Source organism: Meleagris gallopavo, chromosome 3, assembly GCF_000146605.3.
Source record: "Meleagris gallopavo isolate NT-WF06-2002-E0010 breed Aviagen turkey brand Nicholas breeding stock chromosome 3, Turkey_5.1, whole genome shotgun sequence".
NCBI classification, from domain to species: domain Eukaryota; kingdom Metazoa; phylum Chordata; class Aves; order Galliformes; family Phasianidae; genus Meleagris; species Meleagris gallopavo.
The window spans coordinates 84,430,298-84,444,653 of record NC_015013.2 but is presented as its reverse complement, the minus strand read 5'-3'; the positions used below and the strand labels follow the sequence as shown (position 1 = coordinate 84,444,653).

At 38.9% G+C, this 14,356-nt stretch overlaps 1 long non-coding RNA gene across 1 annotated transcript; it reads right to left on the bottom strand.

Annotated features, from left to right (window-relative positions):
- Positions 1-8,829: 8,829 nt before the first annotated feature.
- On the bottom strand, positions 8,830-11,061 carry LOC109367048. The gene is made up of 3 exons (XR_002113785.1): positions 10,960-11,061; positions 10,140-10,221; positions 8,830-9,700 (listed from the first exon to the last, which is right to left on the bottom strand). It is a non-coding gene; the product is annotated as an uncharacterized LOC109367048 (long non-coding RNA).
- Positions 11,062-14,356: the final 3,295 nt, after the last annotated feature.

Genomic DNA, 14,356 nt, shown 5'->3' with positions numbered 1-14,356 from the left:
TTATTTTGATTCCAGACATTTTGTCTTTAGTTCTATTATATTGAAAATCATTAAATGCACAAAAAAATATTTCTTCAAATAAAATTAGAGAAAATGCTAACATAGATTCAGTATGGAACAGTGGAGTTGAGATTTAGGAAGTATTTCTAGGATGTGGTGCTGCTTATGACATTTACAATTTTTGCTGAGACCTGTCAACCAAAATACATCTTGGTTTTCCCACCCATAAAATTCAGATAATTAGGGTTCCTTTCCTAACTGCATTTGAAATTTTCTTTTTTGATTATTTTAATATATTGCAGGTTATTAATTAATTCTGTATACAGATAGGAGTCTTGGACTCTTCTGTCTGATTTTTAATGTGGACCTGTGTAATTATAACAATATAACCACAGAATATTAGGAGTTGTGAGGGACCCACAAGGATCATCAAATCCAATTCCAAGCTTGCACATAGGGCAACTCAAAATTCAAACTAGATTCCTGAGAATATTGGCCAAACAATTCTTGAACTCCAGCAAGTTCAGTGCTGTGACCACTGCCCTGAAGGGTCTTCTGTGCCCTTAGAAATTGTCTGAATTTTCTGTAACAGTAATGGGACTTCTTAGAGAATAAGGCTGTATTCAAATGTATTCTGGTGAAGATTTAGACCTTGATTAAATTTGCTCTTTTGAAGGAGGAAAGGTGGACTTATAGCTTGGTAGTATGAGTGTTTTCTGGAGGGAGTGAAAATTTATAGACTCTAAAGTCTGGTGGAAAAGGACAAGTTCCCTCACTGAAATTGCAGCATCTTTCTGCTGGATATTTAAAAACTCACTGGATATTTTAAAAATATCAGAGATTCATGTCTCTCTCTCCATGGCTTATTAATCTTTCTGAATCTTTTCATTGTCACTAGCGTTTTTAGATTTTGAGAATGTGAACACAGACACCTCCTACAGTCTGTGGATTCTATTCCATGGCGGAATATCCAAAGTTGGTCACTGGTGGGAATCTAGTTTTTTGAGTGCACTTCTTTTTCAACAGAAAGCTCAAATGATTATACTTAACTATTATTATGGGATATAACACGGTAAAGTCTATGTTTCTTGACACTTTTTATTCTGACCATTCTGATCATTCTGCTTCAAATAATTTTATGGTGAAAATGATGTTGTTCCATTGGTATGATGTATCTGAGTATGCAGCTGCTCAGGTTTATTAGAAGATCATAGAACCTTTAAGGTTGGAAAAGGCCACTAAGATCATCTAGTCCAAATATCAACCCATGCTCACCATGCCCACTAAATCATGTCCCCGTATGTCACATTTCCACAGTTCTTGAAAACCTTTGAGCGCCTCTAGGGACAGTGACTCTACCATCTCCCCGGGCAGCTCATTCCAGTGTCTCACCACTCTTTCTAAGAATATCTTTTTCCTAATATCAAAAGAAAATGAAAAGATAGAGCAGTATGTGAATGATCAGCTATGGTGAACTAAAGAGGAAGTAAATGATTATTGTGAGAAACAAGCAGAATATAGCTTTGGGGAAAAAATGAAAGATGAATGCTTGCAGCAGAAGAGTAGCTGCAGACTAATTGTATAAGAGAATTGGCAGGTAGCAAACATAATAAATAACCACAAAATGTGGGTCAACTTATTAGCTCAGAATAGTTTATTTTCCTATGTATTTTACTGCTATAATGTCTTTAATTCAATAAACAAACAAATGAAAAATTAGCCAGCTGTTTAATCAAAGCAGCAGCAGTAACAAAGCATCAAGTAGGAATTAGATATTTCTAATTTTCTCTGTATGGGAGTGTAAGAGTCCAGCAGCTGCTGTAACCAGCAGTAAAATCACCATTTCAAAGAACTTACTGAGCAGTAACTATTAAAAAATCCAGGTTGATACTAAATCACAGTTCTGCACTTGTTTCCCACACTGTTCCAATGCCCTAAGTTATTCACAGCTGCCACACATCTCCCCAGAGGTGGCTGCATTTCAGTGGTACGCAAATGAATATCAAAATTACATCAACAAGCAGATTAATATACTCTCTAATTCTACACAACAAGCAATAAATAAATGCAAACCATCATTTTATTCAATAAGTGACACCATTTCTTCTTAGACAAGAGAAATTTGTGTCCCACCACATTACTAGGAAATACCAAAAAGTACATTACTAGGTAATACCAACACTTGGCTGCCTGTCCTGCTTCACTGCAATGTGTGTGGTCACATCAAACTACTTTGATTCACTGTTGTAACGCTACAGAACCAGTGGTAGCATTTCATACTAACTTTATTTTGATTTCCATAGTGACAAAGCAATAGTGACATAGCAATAAGCAATACAATGTTATGTTTACTCTCCTTGAAAATCCCTGAATATTAAATATGAATTCAGGATAGAATTTAGCCAGTTTATTATCACTGGGAAGGGCTATTTCGTGCAGCAGAAATCTGGTAGATTCAAAGACAAGTAAGTGATAAGGTGAGAAATGATTTTTATGTCTGCAGCTCAGTAGAGGATGCTTCTTACGTATCTTCTCAAAGTACAAAACACAGTTGAAATGTTGAGAGCTGGACCAATAAATATGCAGAAAAGAAAAGAAAAGAAAAGAAAAACAAAAGAAAAAGAAAAGAGAAAATAAAACAATAAAACCATTTTCCCCTTATTATTTATCAAACGGTTTTTCTATGCCTGATAGAGAAAACTGTAACCAGCACTTAACTTTCTAGCAGATGTGATGCAGTTCTTTTCCTATGAACTAGTGATACTCCAATGTTTGTATTAAATCAGAGATGCATTGATGCCAAGTAATACATTCCTAAGACACAAGTAATATGCCAGACGTAGCTGAAGAGAAGATGAAAACCAAGCGATTGTAGAATTCACTAGCATTAAAACTGTTCTTTATCTCCACCCTTTAAATATCTCCATAATTACAAAGTGTCCATGTATTTAATGCTTCCCATAGATGTCTTACAAATGAATAAAATTTTCTCTGTACAATGGTATTTCATGGAGCCACACACAGCCTGTAAAAACAATTTCACAGCAACTACAGCATCATCCTTCCTGTTTCTCTATAAAGATTCTATTATCACCACTTTAGCTGATTAGAACTCCAGTCTGCTGAGCAATTTTCCACATAGAGATAATGCTCATCTTCTCCATTTTCTTTTTCCAGCAGCATAAAAAACCCTTACATTAGCAAAAGTCCACAATTATTTGAAGAAAAAAAACAAACAAAACAAAACAAAACAAAAAAACTCACTCGCTCTAGCTTCTCTTAAGTCAGAGAAGAAGTTCAGACTATAAACTACTGCTATAACCTCAGTAGGAGTGGTTTATTTGAGCTGCCATCACCAAGAACATATTCTTTGAATAGTTGTGTGTGAGCTGGGTGTTGTTTATATAATCTCAATTTGTTATTTTTAGAGTCTATTTTTTGAACCTGCATGTTTGAAGTGAATATCTGTAAGGACTTATCTTCCCCTGAGCTTCATTTGGCAACCTGAACTTAACATAGCAACTTTTCCTGCTCAGTTTTGTCATTTTTGGTAGCCAGCAAACAATAGCTGTTTAATGCCAAGCACATGCATTTACAGAAATACTTCTTTCCAGATTTTTTTTCCTTCCTCTGCAGTGTGGAAGAAGAATAGATGTCTGCAAAATTGGTCTGAGTTGACAAGCATCCCTGATATTTTATTCCCCTGAACTCAAGCTTTGAGTGCTAATGCAAGAATATCTTCCCCTTCGTGACTAAGCAAGTGTAACGTGACTATCTCTGGTGAATAATGGACCAACAGCAAAAAAACCCTCATCTTGTCAACAAGCCTTCTCAGAGGCCACACTGCTGAAATAAAAAGGTGCAGGGGGTTTTCAAGTTCTGAGCAAACAAAATTCACCACAGCCATACATATGGCTGAGGATCACATTTATACTGTGGTCATTTCAGATCAAGTTTCCCAGAGTGAAAAAGATGTGTTCAGTTTGTTTTAGATTACTGAGATAGGTCTTGAATATGCCATTGGAGGCTGCAGCCATGCCTGGCTGCTTTCATGTGTAAAGGAAAAACACCGATAAGATTGGAAGAATAATGAAGTTGAAATATGGGCAATAGGAAAGAAACTAGTGAATATGAAACAGCAGAAGCAATATTAGCCCAAAAATGTCCAGTTCTTTAAGATCAATGATCTGTTCCACGGAAGATTCCTAATAACCTTAGCTTTTAAGTAGAGTGTTATGCTGTATGTGTAATCAGTAATTCAGTATGTTCACGAAGCCACAATACCTCTTTTTCCCACTGTATTTGACCATCCTAACCTGTTTTAATCACATGGAAAATATACATGAAAATATGATTTTGCACTCTTATTCCTTATTCTTATCACCAAACTGCATTAACACAGTTCAAATGTATTCACAGTTCCAGATGCTGTGTTTATAAATAATTTGAAGGGAGAGCAGGTGGAAGGAAGAAAAGCACGCATCAGATAAATATGTGTGGTTTCTATCTGGAAAATCTGAAGTAACCATTTCCTAAGGGAAAAAGTATCCTAATTTGGAAGATTTTACAAGGTATAGCTGTACACAATATCATTTCTTCTTACTGATTTTCCATAATCCCTCATTTGCCCAGGCACATGGCTTGTGTGCGTATTCTTTCTGTACGTGCATACTTTTACAAATATGCATATAAATGTCTTTATGGAAGTAGTAAATCAGAAGACATTATTATGGAAGTAATAGATTAGAAGATATTATGACTGTTATTATTACTACATTATTTGGGTCCTGGATGTCCTGTTGTGACTGAAATTGAGATTAAAACAAATCTGACATTCTTTAGCCCATCACCTTTGATATTTTTCACTGAACTTTGACTGTTCCAGCCTGTTGCTCAGAACAGATTTTCTCGTTAAATTATTTGAATAAAATTGAACCAGGAAAGCAAATCTGTTTTAAACAGCTTCCACTAAATGAAATCATTTGCAGTTGAGTTAAGCCAGGGTGCATTCATAGGAGCAAACAGGCTGGTAGAACTACAAGGGCTGCAACCTCTTGCAGACTCATGAATGAGCAGTGGAGAACAGACCATTAGATCTTCTGCTGCCTTGTAGTCTGGAGAGTGTCCAGTTTTTTTCAGCCTCAGCCAAAACTTTCTGAACTGAAGCACTTTCACTACAGGTGAACAATGTAAATCTGAATCAGGAAAGGAGCACTATATAAATATTTTCTATGTGCAGCACTCTCATCCCTCATAGTTCTCCAAACAGTCTGAATTATGCTCCTTGTCTTCAAGAACTGACAAAAACACAAATTTAATAAAACATATGTGTTCTTCTACTCTTAACACCCAGACTAAGACTTGCAGATTTCCCAGGTTGCTGAGATTCCCCAGAGACCTCCCCAGACATACAGACACAGACATTGAGGGAGCTCTTTGAAGATGACATATTTTCTGTCAGCAATCTTCAGTGAAGCAGGAAATTCCTTCCATCCTTCTCTCAAAAGAAGTGAGAGCTCATGTCTTCTTGTTCTTTACTGCATGAAGTAGTGACAAAAGTAAAACCAAGTCCATGGTGTGGTAACAGATGAGCACAAGTGTTGGCACAACCTTCTTCTATTTCAAGACATCAATAAGGTTGGAAAAGAACACTAAGTTCATGTAGTCCAAACACCAGTCCATCCAAAATATGCTCACTAAACCATGTCCCCAAATGCCACATCTGCATGTTTCCTGAACACCTCTGGAGATGGTGACTCTACCACCTCTCAGGACAGCCTGTGCCAATGCCTCATCACTCCTTCTGAGAAGAAACTTTTCCTAATATCCAACCTGAACTTCCCCTGGTGCAACTTAAAGCTACTATTTCTAATCCTACTTCTCAGCTTAAGGAATAAAATGAAGAACCTGGTAAATTTACTATTTGAATTCTTTTAAATGCATTGTTATAGTATGAACCACTACAGCTTCCGTAATTCTACAAGAAAATGATGGCCTCCTAAAAGGTTCATGGTAAGCTCAGAACAAAACATGATGAATGACTTCCTGCACACTGCACTGTCAGGAGGGAAATAATTTCTCCATCCTCAAAAGCAGGAGTATGTTGTCTTTGATTTGGGGTTTTTGGTTGTTGAGCTGCTAGGAAGATGTGATTCTGTGCAGCAGAGGGCAGTCAGTAGCTGACACACATACACATGCCCACACACAACTGGCACACCCGGATCACATGCACACAAGCACTTCTTCACAATATTGGAAGGATACTGTCCGTATCTGGGATATATCAAAAAAGGAGTATCAAGTTTAAGATCGCTGCAGATAAGTCAGTTGCTCCCAGTCTGAACTGCTGAGCTAAGAATACTGAGTTTCTTATACTGGACAGAGGACTGGGGTCTCTTTGTCTCTGCTTAATGTACCATTTACCAATCTCAGATGTTCTCAATACTGCATTGCTTCAGGCAACAAGGATTAACCTTTAGAAAAAGGTGATGGAATATTTATTCTGAATGCTGTCCATTTATGTCTTCATAAACTTCTAAACAACCAGTAGCAATGAGACCAGGAGACCAAGAAGCTGATCATGACACAGGATTATCTTGCCATTTGTTTTCATCTTTTGTGACTTTTTCTCTGCTTACCTTTCTGAGGTTCCCTACTAACCACTACAACACACTACATTGGGGACAGAGCCATTACTTTAGGTATGAGTTACATCTCTTTATACAGGAAATTATAAATATACTCAGCTTCTTTCTATGAAAAAGAAAATAAATCAACAAAAGCAGAGGTGAAAAGAAGAGCAGTGCAAAGAATGGGCAATTTCATTGGTTCTGAAGATAAGGAAATTTCTTGTTAGTCTGCCTTGCTGGAGTATATTTGAAGAATATTCTCCTGTAATTCAACCAAGGCTGATCATGCTCTTTGATGAAAGTACTTCAGTTGTACAAAACACATTTAAGCAAAATAATCATGAACCTGTAAGAGAAAGTCAGGTTTGGCAATAGAATTTCTTCATGCTTGATGCTATTTGTTCTCTGCTCTGGCTGATATCAGAAGTTGCTGTCAGCTGGAAGTGAGCAAACGTCTAACTTTTTCCAAAATCTGCAAATGATTTTGACTCAGTCTTTCAGCCTGTATCTGCCTGACATTTTATTTGGGGCATTTACAATTGCTACGGTGGGTTCTGGCAACATTACAAGAACAGTTCTCTATCTTGCTCAAAGTGATGAAAGAAATTTCCAAGCAATAAATGGAAAACAGTCTGCTCATAGAGAAGGGCATTCTAAACCTTTAGTGGTTAATAACTGGTTTATAGATTTCCTTTAGATTACTTCAACAGCAACATTGCTTCCCAGCTCACTGTCTTCTCCCTGTCTTACAAAACTGTTAGTCTCCATGTTAATCCTTATGATTTTTCAGCATTTAACAGAATAAATCAGTTTGAAAATTATGTAACGTTGAGAAGTGCCTTCAACTCAATATCTTACTGAAGATAAAGGAGCTAAAAAAAATGCTCTTTATTGTTTATGGTATAAGATACTCTAATGAATAAAGCATTGTGGTGGTTTTGTTTGTTTGTTTGCTTGTTTGTTTTTTTGTTTTTTTTTTCCTTTAATATTTGCTCTTTAACTCCCAAATCCTGGAATTTAAGTATAAAAGAATCTTAGTGTTCTTTCTTTCTTGTCTCTGTGAGTAAAGGAAAAAGTTTTAAAATATTGTTCAAATGCATAATTTAGTCTTAAAAAACTGATGACATAAAATGGATCAATATTTAGTTTTATCAGCATCATTTATTTGTATAATCTCTGAATTTTAAGCATGTCTCACAATTTTAGGGTCCTTACTTAGAAACTTTTGAATGCTGAGAGTTAACAAGATTATTTCTGCAGTGGAACCCTTCTGAGTTTTAGACTCTGCAAGTAAAGTTGCATGGGAAAAAAGTACCAAGTCATTTTCATGGACATAACAATAAATGGTGCTTTCAGTGCAATCAGGAAGTGACAAGCAGCAACAAAAACTGAATCCAAGTTTTCTGTGGGAAATTCTCCCTGCTTTCTTATGTGCAGTTCCCTCCTATTTGCAATGAAAGTGATAAATGGATAAACATTTTTGTTAGTCATCAGGAGCATCGCTGAAACTGTGCCTACCAGGAACTTAGGACAAGGGCTCTTTGCCTGAACCTGTGACATCTCCTGACTATATCTGTGACAGGTTCCTTTCCCTCTGCCTTCACATCCCAGCTCTGACAAAGTGAGAGAGCTCATGCTTTTGTTGCAAGGGGAAGAAAGAACCTGAAATCTGGGTTAAGCACACAAACCCTATGACCTTATATTTCCGGCCACGTTCCTGGCTGTAATTCAGTCTGAGGACACCTCCCCTCTGTCGGGGGAAAGCTTTATTCAGGATATCTGCTGAACAGTGCAAACTGTAGCAATTTAGTCCTGTTCAAGATTGGCTCCACCAGATGACATGAAGAAAGTTTTCCTTTGTGCAACAGTATTGAGCAATCCTGGATCACCAGAGCATACTGAGAGCCTGGATCAAGTGAGCATTGGTGCACAGGGTTTCCATTATAAATGGTGGGTTATGTGGGACTAATAAACAAGTTTAGTTCTGCATTGCGTTGATAATGTGTTCAGATTCATTCCTGCTACCTCATTTCATTAAGGGCCATGAAAATGCTGAGGGGATTAGAGTACCTTTCCTATGAGGAAGGGTTGAGAGGGCTTCTGATATCATAAGTCTACTTCATGCAGTACCAGAAGATTTTCTGGCTCCCATACTGCCTCAGAAATCTATATGTTCTATTTACTGAGATCTGATGCTTGTATGAGTTAAGTGGAAACTGAAGCTGAATATCTGAGAAGTACTTTTCATTCACATCAAGACAAATAATAGCATGCATTTGAATAGGAACAGACAAAGTATGGGTTATAATGCAAACGAATAAGAAATACTTCTCATGTCTCATTAAAACAAAGAGCAAAAGGTCTCAAATTATAATCTGTTTAATATATCACATCAAGGGTAGAATTAAAGTATCAAAATGAGAAAAATAAGTAATAAGTTAAGTCATAGCAAAAAGATTTTAATTTTGTTCTTTAAAAGTGTCTTCTTTCTCCCTTTCCACTTACTATTTCAGGTGCCTGTGTCCAATTATTAATTTAACTCTGCTGTCATCATTCAATAGCTACATGGGATGAGTTAGAAGAAGGAATACTAGCGATACCAGTAAAGAGTTCACTGGCAAAAAAAGTTCTGAATTAGTCTAATAAAGCAAATTTAGCTAAGAATATCTTTGGATAGTCACATAAAAAGTTCAGAAAAAAAGGAAGTTTCATAGGATGCATACAATTATACTCATTATAAAAACAGCACCATGACTGTCAATGCAAAATCATAGCTGTAATCAGCTTTATGGAGTCCCCTGTCCATTAATTAGAACAGCAGTTAACCACTTCAAAAAACATAAAATAGCAATGCAGTAAGTAGAGGGCAGCGGTTTTGCGTGAGCACCAAGGAATGAAATGAAACAACCCAATGGCCTGTGTTTACCTCCCATTTCTCCTATCACCAGATCTTTTACCTACTATCCTCTAGAATCATCCGAAGAGTAATCACAGGAACATGATCTGTTTGAATTTTCTTTCTTCACTTCTATCAGTTGTTTGAAATTTGTGTGGTCATCTCACCTCCAAAGCTGTTACGGAAACAATGAGTGAACAAAGAAGAATGCAAATATCTGTGTTGGTTAGTTTATACATTCTGCAGCACTCATGTCTATACTCTGGATAATCTAGCCTAAAGCAAAATGTACATAGAAATACATTTTTTCTCACTTTCAAGGTGCTCTTGAAATTAGAATATTAATAGTGTAGGAGAGTTTTGAATGAGTGTCTTTCACTACTGTGGAGTAATTAGACACTCATACATAGCAAGTTTCATAATCAAGTCAGAGGTTGATTAAATCAAGAAAATCACAAAATGCTACATTGAGAATACAAACATGTCAGCCTTTAAACATTTCATTCGTAACTTCACTAACTTCATTTTTTGCTAAACAAAATAATCAAAGCCAAACCAAAATGATGTTATTGCATTTTTTGTAAAACCATCAGCAACAGGGTCTTTTTACTTACATTTGTTGACTGCACCATCCAGTAATCTGAAGTGGAAAGGAGGTACTGAAATATGATGAAATGACCAATACACATTCTACTGCTATCAATAGAAACAAAGAAAGAGAAACCAAAAGGATGTGTCTCCTGAGGATCCTGAGTACAAAGAGTCTCTGACGCTTGATACAAGCAGAACTTGATCCCAAATAGAGCATATGTCAAAGATAGTAGTTTTGACCAAAAGATCAGGAAAAGACCGAACATCAGAGATAAAGTTTGGATCAAGAAAAGAAAAAGAGTTTTTCAGATTTCTTGCCTTAAAAAATAAAAACAGCTAATTACAAATCATATATGTCTTCACCCATCACCTAAAATAAGAGCTAGAATGAATCATCACTATCAATAAAGTGTAGTGTTGTGAAAAGTGCATTATTCCTTGACTGTATTACTTTGCTTCAATGCAGTAGGAATACTTTATCTGCTTTCAGACTTAATTCAGAAGGGGTTAACCAAAAAATCTTTGACAGGAAAGTAGAGCACAAAAAATTTAACAAAGACCTCTCCTTTTTTTCTGACAGATAATCATAAGACCAATTAAACTGTTTAAGACAGAACTTTGGGCAGGTTCTTCATCCTATGATGAGAGTTAGAAATGCACAGATGTTTTTTTTTTAAAATGTGGTACTTCTACTTAGTATTTTTCTTCTATGAAGGCTTCACAGACCTTCAACTAGTTAGTTTTACAGCAAGCCTGTGAACTGTTAATTATAACATCAGTTTTATAGATGGGAGAAGCAGTTATTCAGACTAAGGGATCTGCCAAAATCACAGAATATCTGACCTATATCCTCATGAAATTGCTTGTCGACTTTGCATTCATTTTACAGTACTTAAACCCAGGAAGAGCAGAGAGTGGAGCTCAGTTAATTTCAGACCTAGGACAGTCATGTACATTTTGCCGTTATGGGAAACCTAAGTTATTTGTTATGTCACTGGAGTATCCAACTGATCCAGTCATTAATCACTATGACATCACAGGACAGCTACCATATGGTGTAAAATAATCTCTTCTATGTTACAGAAATTAGATACCTTTAAAGACAAGATTATTTCTACACCACTTGGAAAGTACATTAGCTTTTTGCTTCCTACTAGAACCTTGTCTTAAAAACACTGCTTAAGATTTTTAAATGAAAAGCAAGAACTTCACAGACATCCTGCAAGAAAAAAGAGGATTCATGAATGTACATTCTGCCCATGTATGTATCTCCATCCTAACCATTTAAACCTGAATTCCTCACTCAAAATGCACCTTCATAGCAGATCAGAGATGATAATTACTGTTCCCTCTCACACATACTTAGTCCCCTGTTATCTCCTTCCCACTGATGGAAAGTTTTGATTAGAAGTCTTCTCCAATGGTGATCCAGTGGTGATTTGAGAGATTAAGAACCATTTGAGAGTGAGAGGGAGATAGACTGGTGGTGTGACTCTCTGCAAGAAAGGAGCAAAGATTTCAACCCCCAAACTGTAGTGGACCCTCTCCCTTGTCGTGGTCAAACCGAGAGAGCCAATTTGAGAAGAGAGGAGGAATGGCAGCAGGTCCCACTTCAGCGATGCAGGCAGTGCCCATCCCGACCTACCTTCGTTCCTCAGGTTCCTCTAAGTAATAGGTTTGAAGCCGTGAAGCTGGGGGATGAGGTGGCTGAGAATGAGGTGGAAGGACAGCCTCCAAGCTTTTCTAAGGAGAGGCGATCAGCTCCATGCTTGAAGACTGCCTCCTCCAGTAAAGAAAGGAGGGTGATAGTCGTAGGTGACTCCCTTCTAAAAGGAACTGGAAAGGAAAAGGAATATGTAGGCCTGACCCCACCCAGAGGGAAGTGTGCTGCCTCCCTGGGGCATGGGTCAGGGATATCTCTAGAATGCTTACTGGGCTTATTCGCCCATCTGGCTACTATCCCTTATTGGTAGTTCAGGTCAGCAGTGATGGTGCTGCTAAGAGAAGCCTGAGGGCTATCAAAAATGACTTCAAGGGACTGGGGAGAGTACTTGACAGAGCGGATGTGCGGGTGGTTTTCTCTTCTATCCCTTCAATGGCGGGGAAGGACACTGAGAGGATCAAAAAAACCCTCCTCATAAATAAATGGCTTAGAGATTGGTGCAGGCAAAAGAATTTTGTTTTTTTTTGACCATGGGGCAATTTACTCGGTTCCTGCTGCAGATGGAACTCACCTGTCTGCAAGGGGTAAAAGGATCCTAGCCCAGGAACTGGCAGGACTCATTGAAAGGTTTTTAAACTAGGTAAGAAGGGGGAAGGGGACAAAATGAGGGACATGGGTTGAATGGATAGTTCGAGGCTCAAAACAGATCTTGACTGGTGATGAGGGTGGAGTTCGAAGGGATGGAGAATGGCAGGGGGATGCTGCTTCTCTAAAGTGTTTGTACACTAACGCGTGCAGTATGGGAAATAAATAGGAAGAGTTGGAGATCTGCATGCAGTCGCATGGCTACGATCTCACTGCAATCACGGAGACGTGGTGGGACAGCTCGCATGACTGGAACGTTGTCATGGAGGGCTATGTGCTTTTTAGGAAAGATCGGCTGGTGAGGCGAGGTGGTGGAGTTGCTCTTTATGTGAGAGAGCAGCTAGAATGCATTGAACTCCACCTGGGGGAGAGTGGTGTAGCAGTGGAGATCTTGTGGGTGAGAATCAAGGGGCGGGTTGGTATGGCTGACACTGTTGTGGGTGTGTACTACAGCCCCTCTGATCAGGAGGAGGAGGTTGATGAGGCCTTCCATAAGCACCTGGAAGTAGCGTCATGTTCCCAGGCACTGGTGCTTATGGGGGACTTCAGTTATCCAGATATTTGCTAGATAAACAACATGGCCAGGCACGCGCGGTCCAGATGGTTCCTGCAATGTTTTGAAGACAACTTTCTGATGCAGGTGGTGGAGGAACCGACGAGGGAAGGGGTGTTGCTGGACCTTATTCTCACTAATAAGGAAGGGCTTGTCAAGGAAGTAAAGGTCGGGGGCAGCTTGGGTTGTAGTGAAAATGAGACGGTGGAGTTCAAGATCTTGAGTGGAAGAAGCGAAGCAAAAAGTAGGATTGCTACCCTAGACTTTAAGAGAGCCAACTTTGATCTCTTCCAGGATCTACTTGGAGCTATCCCGTGGGCTCGGGTGTTAGAAGGTAAGGGGGCCTGTGAGAGCTGGTCGGCATTTAAACAGTTCTTCTTCCAATCTCAGGATCAGTGCGTCCCTGTAAGCAAGAAATCAGGAAAGGGTGGCAGGAGACCTGTGTGGATGAGCAAGGAGCTCGTGCACAAACTCTACGGGAAGAAGGTCCATGAAATGTGGAAAAAGGGTCTGAGCACTTGGGAAGAATATAGAAATGTTGTGAGGGCCTACGGGAATGCGACGAGGAAGGCTAAAGCCCACCTGGAATTGAATCTGGCACCTTGAAAGGTGATAAAGGATAATAAAAAAGGCTTTTTTAAGTATGTTAACAGAAAAAGGAAAACTAGAGAGAATGTGGGCCCCTACTAAGTGAGAGGGATGTGCTGGTAATGGGGGATGCTGAGAAGGCGGAGATGCTGAATGCCTTCTTTGCTTCTGTCTTCAGTGAAAAAGCTCTCCGTCAGGAATCCTGGCCCCCGGAGGTTAGTGAGAGGATCTGGAGAATGGAAGACTTCCCTTTAGTCAGGGAAGAGGCAGTCAGAGAGCGCCTAGGCAAAACCAATGTTCACAAGTCCATGGGACCCTATGGGATGCATCCACGGGTGCTGAGGGAGCTGGCAGAGATGATTGTTGAACGGCTCTCTGTCATCTTTGAGAGGTCTTGGAGAATGAAGGAGGTGCCTGAAGACTAGAGGATAGCCAATGTCACTCCAGTCTTCAAAAAGGGCAAGAAGGAAGATCCGGGTAATTACAGGCCAGTCAGCCTCACCTCTGTCTCTGGAAAGGTGATGGAACAGCTTGTGCTGGATGCCATCTCCAGACAACTGGGAGAAAAGGAGGTTATCAGGAGTAGTCAGCACGGGTTCACCAAGTCATGCTTGACCAACCTGGTAGCCTTCTACGATGTTGTCACTGGCTGGGTGGATGGGAGGAGAACAGTGGATGTAGTCTACCTTGATTTCAGCAAGGCATTTGATACTGTCTCCCATGACATACATATAACAAAGCTGAGGAAGTGTAGATGTAGTAGATGAGATGGATTGAGAACTGGCTGACTG